Source organism: Lynx canadensis, chromosome C2 (assembly GCF_007474595.2).
Source record: "Lynx canadensis isolate LIC74 chromosome C2, mLynCan4.pri.v2, whole genome shotgun sequence".
NCBI lineage: Eukaryota > Metazoa > Chordata > Mammalia > Carnivora > Felidae > Lynx > Lynx canadensis.
The window spans coordinates 149,431,476-149,441,293 of NC_044311.2; the positions used below are offsets into that span (position 1 = coordinate 149,431,476).

General features: G+C 46.1%; 1 pseudogene; it reads left to right on the forward strand.

The window, feature by feature from the left end:
- Positions 1-297: 297 nt before the first annotated feature.
- On the forward strand, positions 298-822 carry LOC115522968 (annotated as a pseudogene).
- The last annotated feature ends 8,996 nt before the right edge of the window (positions 823-9,818 follow it).

Consider the following 9,818-nt stretch of genomic DNA (forward strand, 5'->3'; position numbering starts at 1 on the left):
AAACCAAACCAACAATCAGAATATTTGGTCTGCATAATTTTCCAGAAGACATTTTAACATCGTGGCCTCTTAAAGCAATATGGTTTCTGCAGGAAGTGTGCCCCTGGTCCTGCCGATGTCTCTTGCTTCAATAGGGTTTGGATGGTACAGACCCAGGGACACCCCTTCTACCAGCCTGCGACCACCCTCTAAACATTTTTTCAGTCACAACCTTCAGAGCCATCTTCTCACCCACCCTTTGCCTCCAAAACGAGCCAACACCCTATTTTGAGCTTAGCTCCTTATTACCGATCAACCATGAGCACCCGGATTCATCAGAATCATTCCACCGAGGTGGAGGCCTCCATCAGACACCTGACCAACATGCGTCTGCGGACCTCCTACGCCTACCTCTCTCTGGGCTTCTATTTCCACCACGACCATGTGGCTCTGGAGGGCTGGCCCACTTCTTCCACAAGCTGCCTTAGGAGAAGCCTTAGGAGGGTCCTGAGCCCACTTGAAGATGCAAAACCAGTGTGGTGGCCACGCCCTCTTCCAGGATGGGCAGAAGCGTCCCAGGATGAGTGGGGTAAAGCCTTGGATGCCATGGAAGCCACCCTGGTTATGGAGAAGAACCTGAACCAGGCCCTTTTGGATCTGCACGCCCTGGCTTCTGCCTGCACAGGCCTCCGTCTCTGACTTCCTGGACAACCACTTCCTGGATGAGGAGGTGAAACTCATCAAGAAGATGGCAACCACCTGACTCTCATCTGTAAGCTGACTGGCCCCCAGACTGGGCTGGTTGAGTGTCCCTTCCAGAGGCTCACCTTCAAGCATCAGTAGGAGCCCTTGAAGCCCAACAGCCTTTGAGGGGCCCCTCTAGCATCGCCTGGGCCAGGGCTTGTGCCTGAACTTCTCCTTGCAGCCACTAGGCAGCTTTTTAGCCACCCTGGAGCCCTCTCCCAAGCCTTGGACCAAATAGAAACAATAAAGCTTTTTGTAGCCAAAAAAAAAAAAAGCAAAATGGTGTCTGTAAATATTCAATTATAAGAACTAAAAGGCATGACTGTGCCAAATTTTGCCCTGTTTCTACCCACCAGCCTCCTACCACCAGGATACATTTCCATTCTTATATTAATTGCCTTTGCTCCTTCTACAGCCACTTAGCTCTGGTCATCTCCCATCCAAAAGCCTGGTCCTGTCCAGTCACCCTTGTGTCAACATGAAGGCCCTAACCACTTGGGCCATCCCACTTAGAAACCTGGACATCTCTCCCTTACCTCACATCCAGGCAACCACCAGCCCTGCTATCTGCTCTGGCTGGCCTCTCCTCACCTGCAGAGCCCCCCTCCTGGTTCAGACCATCAACATCTCCCACCTTAACTACTGAAATACCCTCATAATTGCATGCACTTGTGCTCCTCATCAACCTGTTTTCTACACAGCAGCAGAGTGATCTTTTCTTTTTAATTTTTTTTTAATGTTTATTTATTTCTGAGAGCGACAGAGACAGAATGCAAGTGGGTTAGGGACAGAGAGAGAGGGAGACACAGAAGCAGAAGCAGGCTCCAGGCTCTGAGCTGTCAGCACAGAGCCCAACGCGGGGCTCGAACTCGCGAGCTGTAAGATCATGGCCTGAGCCGAAGTCAGAGGCTCAACCGACTGAGCCACCCAGGCGCCCCCAGGCACCTCAGCAGAGTGATCTTAAAGTGCAAATCAATTGTGTCCCTCATTTGACCCTTTTACTTATTGCCCTTTTCTCCCAGAATCATAATAGAATCCCCCCCCCTACCTGCCAGGCATGTTTCTCATGATCTGACCCCTGCCACCTTCTCTAGCCACAACACAGGCCACTTCCCACCCCCACCCTACCCCCCTGCTCACCACATCTGGGCACCCTCAGACTTGCTAAGGCCCCAGCTCTGTGGCTTTTCAGGGGCTTTCCACCTCCTTGGTCGTCAGCCTGCAGTGCCTGTCCCTCCCAAGAAGCCTGAGCCTCTCCTATACTTCCAGACTGCTACCCTTATTACATCATTTTATGATGTGACCAGTATAATTATGGCACCCCAAAGATAACCATGCTCTAATCTTTGGAACCTGTGAATAGGTTATCTTACATGGTACAAGGGGCCATGCAGCTGTGATTAAGAATCTTGAGATGGGGAGATTGTCCCAGATAATCCAAGTGGGCCAGATATAATCACACGCGTCCTTGAATGCAGAGAGCCTTTCTCACCTATAGTCAGAGAGAAGTGACATTGCTGACTTTGAAGATGCAGGAAGGGGCCATGAGTCATAGAAAGCAAGCAGCTCTAGAAGCTGAAAAAGGCAAGAAAATGGAACTTCCCCTAGAGCCTCTGCCCACGTCTTGGTTTTAGCCTGGTGAGGCCCATGTTAGATTTCCGATCCACAGAACTGTAAGATAATAAATGTGTGCTGTTTTAAGCCCCTAAGTTTGTGACAAATTTGTTATAACGGCCAGAGGACACTAACACACATGATATTTGTGGTATTTGTCATCCCTCTAATATTAGGAATTATTTATACCATGTGGTATAAAGGCTCTGGAGTCAGACAGCCTGGGTCAAGCTCCCACTTTTCCACTCACTAGCCAGATGGCCTTGGGCAGTTAAGCGAACAAGCTTAAGCTAAGCTTCTAGTCCCTGATCCATAAGAAAGGGATAATAATGCTTATCTCCAAGGGTGGTCATGAGAATTCAGTAAGATAATACGAAGAAGCACTTAGCATAATGACTAGCACAGAGTAAGCCTTCAATAAGAGTAGGCCACCATGAGTGTTGTGATTGTTGGTTGTGTGACTATTTCTTTGCTCTCACAAGATTATAAGCTCTGTGAAGATAGGCACCGTGACTTTATTGCTCATTGCTGTATTTCCAGGCCCAAGCACAGAGCCGGATGGAGTAGGTAGTCAGTGTAGAAATGGATGGATGGATGGATGGATGGATGGATGGATGGGTTTACATGTTAACTACTTTAGGTCCCAAGCATTACATAAGGCCTAATTCACCTGGTTAGCTCAACAATACGAGCTGAGTGGCTGCTGTGCATGGTAGGCATTTTGCCTTGTGCTGATGAATAGAAAAGGAAAAACACCCCCCCTCAATCCTCAGTTTGTTCTCAGTTTTTAAGAGTCTCTTATGGTTTGGCTCTCTCTAACTTTTTTTTTCCTTCTCCTCCCCCATGGTCTTCTGGTAAGTTTCTCAGGATCCACATAAGAGTGAAAACATACGGTATCTGTCTTTTTCTGTATGACTTACTTCATTTAGCATAACACCCTCCAGTTCCATCCATGTTGCTACAAAGGGCCATATTTCATTCTTTCTCATTGCCACGTAGTACTCCATTGTGTATATAAACCACAATTTCTTTATCCATTCATCAGTTGATGGACATTTAGGCTGTTTCCATAATTTGGCTATTGTTGTAAGTGCTGCTATCAACACTGGGGTACAAGTGCCCCTATGCATCAGCACTCCTGTATCCCTTGGGTAAATTCCTAGCAGTGCTATTGCTGGGTCATAGGGTAGGTCTATTTTTAATTTTTTGAGGAACCTCCACACTGTTTTCCAGAGCGGCTACACCAGTTTGCATTCCCACCAACGGTGCAAGAGGGTTCCCGTTTCTCCACATCCTCGCCAGCATCTATAGTCTCCTGATTTGTTCATTTTAGCCACTCTGACTGGCATGAGGTGATATCTCAGTGTGGTTTTGGGTGATGGGCATTGAGGAGGGCACCTGTTGGGATGAGCACTGGGTGTTGTATGGAAACCAATTCGACAACAAATTTTGTATTTAAAAAAACTTAAAAACAAATAAATAAAAAATATATTGAGAAAAAAAAAGGAAAGGAAAAACAAAGTGCCCCTTATTGTCTGTGACTTACAGCAGCCCAGAGTTCTCAATGGGTACATACAAGGCAAAAACACTAGATGGCATGGACTGAGTGTCATGAAAGTGACAAGCCAGAGACCCCTCAGAGATATAAAAGACGATATGGTCTCATCTATTTTGGGTGATCTGGGAAGCTTTTTTGGAGGTGGTGAGATGTGAGAGGGTATTTGAGTCTGGGCAAAGTTTCTATCGGATGAGAGCAAAGAAGGACAAGCATTCTGGTTATGTTGGAGGAATAAGAGACAGCAGCCTGCAAGAGTAAGTCTGACCCATTTTTTAGATGGTTTTGAACACCAGCTAAAGACTCTGGGCTGCCCCTTAAACGTAGGGAGAACAGGTGACGAGTTCAGATCCAGGAAGCAGCACAGTGGAGCAAATCAATAAGACGATGGCAGGACTGGGCTGGACAAACAGCCATCCCACCTCATACACCATGTGGGGGTACAATTACTAGGTTTTAAAGATGGGGGCAAAACCAGATGATAAGACGTTGCTGATCTTCACTTTCAAAACTTCTCTGGAATTTGTTGTTTTGACGGCCAGATCTGGATCCTCGCCCTTGACGGTCTTGAGCTTTGTTCACTAGCCTGGGTAGCAATCTCTGTGCTCTCACCAGCTCCCTGGGCTGCGCAGCTCCTCTTTTGTGGGCTCCCACCGTGAACCTATTCAGATGCTTCTCCCAAAGTGCTGGTGTTTTCCTCTCGAGCTCTCAGCAGGGCCCTTTTAGGGTTCAGTCAGCGTGGAGCCTGTCTGAGAGCCTTGAAAGTATAATAAAGGGTAAGTCAGCAGTCCTTGCCAAGAACCCCAAAACCTTAGTCTGTGGGCAATAACCCTCCCCATCTGGACATAAAAGCAGCCTCCCTTAAAAAAGCAAGTTTTGTCTCATCAGCGACTGACACAGAGCTGCGGGTGAAACCCAGCCCGATCCTGGGAATCTGCTTGCACACAGACAGGTACAGAACCTTTCTCCACCCTTGACTTGTGATGCCAAACTCTACTGTAAAACATTTACTCGAGAAAAGTCTCCAAGTGGGGTTTATTTCTATTACAAATAGCACTCGAATATTTCCCAAATGTTTTCTGAAATCAGTCCCGTGCACTTTTTAAAAGCTCTGGGTTTCCAAATTCTTTTGAAATGTGTAGTGATCAATGCAGGTTTTGAGTTGAGTATTCCTGCTCATGCCACATTTTCACCTAATTTCCAATCTTTTGTGGTATCCTTGATTAGTAAGGTACTTGATGTTATCTTTTACTGTGGGCCCTTGAATGTAGAAAAATGTTGAAATGACTCATCGATCATAATAAAAGACTTCAAAGGGATCCAAGTTAAACCTCAGGATTCTGAGACACACACTAGACAGTAAATTTCTTGAATTTCAACCTCAGGACAATGAGACCAGCGGAGAATTTTGCTAAAAATGCCTAATGAGTATGTTAGTCACATCTAAAAATCATCTGTTGTCCACATGCTCACACTATATATATGTGTGTGTTGTCTCTACATATAGAGACAACACACACATATATAGGGGATGGGGGGCTGTGGGGGGAGTGCGTTGCCTCCGCCAACCATTTATAGTGTAGCAAGATGTAGTTTCAACTATTCATTTCCACTGATCCAATCCCTGAACATCAGAGGTCGCTGTAAAAGAAGAATAAAGTGACTCCCTTGGGATGGAAGCCTTGCCCCCAACCAAACCAGAGATGCTGCAAAGCACCTGATTCACACTTTGTCTCTATGGGCTCCAGTTTGAAACACAAAGTTGAAATCCATTAAATGATTGCCTTAAATCCCAATTCAGAAACACTTTTCTGTCGTACTTATATGAATTCTGCCTTATGTTTTTCAAAATAACCAAGTATTTGGCTGGATTAAATTTTTAAAAAGACAAAAGATATCCATTGTGTGTTTGGTGTTAATAAAGCTTTTAGAAATAATGTAGTGCAGGTTAAAAAATGAACACAATAAAAAATAAAGGACTCTCTTTTTATTAGAACTTGAAATTTCTGACCACAAGGAAAAAAGTCTGTAACTATGTATGGTGATGGATGATAACTAGACTTAGTGTAGTGATCATTTCTAAATTTATACAAATATTGAATTATATTGTTGTACACTTGAAACTAATATAAGGTCGTATGTCAATTATACTTGTAGGAAAAACAAGAACTTCCCTTTGGAAATATACATTTAAAGGACAGGATTGGGGCCCCTGGGTGGCGCAGTCGGTTAAGCGTCCGACTTCAGCCAGGTCACGATCTCGCGGTCCGTGAGTTCGAGCCCCGCGTCGGGCTCTGGGCTGATGGCTCAGAGCCTGGAGCCTGTTTCCGATTCTGTGTCTCCCTGTCTCTCTGCCCCTCTCTGTCTCTCTCTGTCCCAAAAATAAAATAAAAAAACGTTGAAAAAAAAATTAAAAAAAAAAAAATAAAGGACAGGATCTTTCTTTTAAATGTTTCTTTATTTATTCTGAGTAGGGGAGGGGCAGAAAGAAAAGGAGAAAGAGAGAATACCAAGCAGGCTCTTTGCCATCAGCACACAGCCTGACATGGGGCTGAATCTCACGAACCGTGAGATCTTGACCTGAGCCAAAACCAAGAGTGGGACACTTAACTGACCCAGCCACCTCGGTGCCCCTAAAGTACGTGATCTCTATATACAGGCTTTCAGTTATGGAACAAACAATTCACAGGAATAAAAGGCAGAGCATAAGGAATACAGTCAAAGATACTGCAGTAACGTTGCATGGTGACAGATGGTAGCTATACTCATGCTGGGCGCAGAATAATGTATAAACTTTGAACCACTGTGTTATATACACCTGAAACTAATGTAATGTTGTGTGTCAACTGTACTCAAATAAAAAATATATGTAAACATGATACATGTCTTCCATTTCTTGCCATGGATTTAATGAGGAGTCGCTAAATGGGAGGAGCCAAAGGGCAATGGACACATCCCTGGGGTGTCCACAAGCTCAAAAGAAAACGGACACCTAAGTGCCTGTAGTGCCGGGCTCACTTGGCGAATAGCAGACTGGGGTTGTAAGTGACATCAAGGCTACAAGGAAAAGGTAATCTGTGCTCACTGGTGGAATCAGGAATCACGTGGTTGTTCCATTCACCCGAGGTTTTAAAGGGTAAGTAGGACTTCAACACGAGAGAAGTCCCCAGCCAAGCATAGCACAGTCATAGGCCAAGAGCATGAGAAGGATGGCTCAGCTGTAAGGCAGCTGGTACTGGGGCCTCTGGGGGGGCAGGTAAGGGGGCTGGGAGTACAGGGGTGGTGATAGCACCTGACCTTACAGTGGTAGATTAGAGTCAGGTTGTAAAGGGTTCCAGATGTGTGTAGGGAGTTAGGACATTTCTCTGCAGAAAATGGGTCCAGAGAAGGTTTTGAACAAAGAAGGACTTTAGAAAGATGAATCCTACAGTGAGCCGAAGGACAGCATGAAGCTTGGAAGGAGGAGGAAAGATTCGCTGGGAGGGGAGCGTCTGCCTTACGCAAAAATCAGGTGGGTTTTAACATGAAAATTGATGGTGGAGACAGGAAGGAGAGTGGGTACGGTTCAGCAGTAAGTCAACATTGGGTAACTGATATCATCGGGGGGGGGGGCAGAGGACGGCTCAAAACTTTCCAACTGGGAGAGATGGAGAGATACGGAATTAAGGAAGACAGAGAAGGCAAGAGAAAATGCAGATGTGAAACCAATTAAGTAATTAATGTTTCCTTTTTTTAAAAGTGATGCCTGATTTGACTCCTAAAGTCTTCAGGTTCACTGGTCAAAAAGAAAAAGGCAAACACATACACACACACACACACACACACACACACACTAGAAAAAGAGGAAAGCATGAGCATAGGCACAGAGGTGAGAGTCTGAGGCTGTCAGAATAGCAGGAGGAGAGGACGGTGGCATAGACTCAGGCCAAGTGGCAGGATGGCAGAGGGACAAATGTGAGAAATCTTTCGTAGGCAAAAATCAATAACATCTGATGATGTAGGGGATAAGAGAGATGGGGAGGATCAAGAAAGTATCTCAGGTTTCAAGCTTAAGTGACCCCTGGGATTTTGCTCCCACATTGGAAATGGAGAATAAATGTGAAGGAGGAGACAAGTCAGGGAAAGATGATGGATGCCACTTTGACCCTGCTGAGTTTAAGGGGTGGGGGAGCCAGTGGGGACAGTTTCTATCCCGACAGAGACGTGCAGAGCTAAGCCGAGAGAACCAATGAGATGAAGACACAAAGCATTACATTGTTGGCAGCAAAGTAAACCCTGCCTGTGTGGCATCACTCTGAGAGAGCAAAGAGAAAGAGAGCACACATCTCTCTCTCTATGCAGACAAAAGAACCAAACACTGAGCACCATGTAGGTCAGAAGAAAAGAAATAATCCAAAAATAGTTGCCATAAAGAGGTATCGACACCATCAGACTACACGGAATTAAAAATTGTAGCAAAGGACAAGTTACTGATTCATTCATGAGCATGCCACCCGCTATTCCACTGACAATTTAACCATCTGGTTGAGCAACAATTTGGCATTTCATTACTTCCTGCCAATCAATGGAAACGCCACCAGGATATCTGGAGGGACACCTCCTGCCTCTCGAACCCATGTGCCATTTTAATCAACGCTTCACACTTTGAACATTCTGTATGCTAAGGTGATTGGAGAGGCAACACCATTTACAGAACAGATTAGAAAATGTCCATCTAACGCTCTACTTGAAGACAAGAGGGTTCTTTATCCTAGGACCCTATTAATAAAAGTTTAAGAGTTGAGGTGTTCTTGATGAACAAAAATGTGTCACTTCGTAGAGCTGGTGAAACAGATCTCCTGCTGGGATTCAGCCACTGAACTTTTGTGTGCTCTGCCTGAGCAGCCCATGGACCGAGCTCTCTTTTGGAGACTCGCATAAATGTGGAAAGTGAATGACATCACCTTCAACGGGTGCTCTCAGACGAGCTGACACCACATTTAACAGAAGCCCAAAAAATGCAGGAACTCAATCAGCTCAAATAGACATGGCGGCCGAACTTGATCCACCAGGAATTCTCTCACCTAGAGCTCTATGAAACAATAAATGTCTAGAACCTTCTGGTTTTCAATTATTAAATGGAGCAACTTCTGTAACCAAAGTCAAATAACCTCACAAGGCTTGCTGACCACCTTTTGCGATAGAAACACCCAATAGTACGAACGGGTAACGGTGATCCGGGCTCCAAGCCCAGGAGAGGGAGAGAGGGAAGGGAAGCAGGGTCTCAGACTGCCCTTAACCCTTAATTACAGGACGGAGTGGCTCATTCACAGCTTCCCTGCCTGAGTTCTCTATCTCCCCGGCCGTCTCTGCCCCCCGCCCGCCACCCCCCTGGGGAGGTTGTGTCCTTCTTTCATTTCTTGTGTCAGATTTCGGGCTGACACGTGGTAATTGATTCCGTTGCTGGTTAGACGGGTGTTAAGTGGGAGGGATGAAGTTTCAGTGAAAACAAATAGCACTTCATGGGTCTGACCTTTCCTCTTTGGAGCTTTTGTTGTGGTCGGCTCTGGGGTGTGCAGTTCAAGCGTGTGCGAGCCCATCGCGTCTCTGCCTGCAGTCGCCTGGTTCACCTTCATCAGCTCCCGTCGAGCCCACGGCAGCTGGACTGTCTCCGTGTCGCTTCTGGCTTGATGACGGTCCCGCGGCAGGTGGAAGCTCCAATTTGCACCCGAGAACCGGTATCCCAGAGGCCCAGGTGGCTGAGCACGGCCTGAGCCTTGTAGGGTCACACGCCTTCATGGAGATGACCTCCACTTGGAGGATAAGACTTGGCCCTTCAATGACAGCACGCCTGTCCAAGAGCCGCTTCCAGTCTGTGGCACAATCTCAGTATTCTGCTCCATCCACCCAAAGGAGGCATCAGTGCTGCGCCTCGACCGCTGTGAAA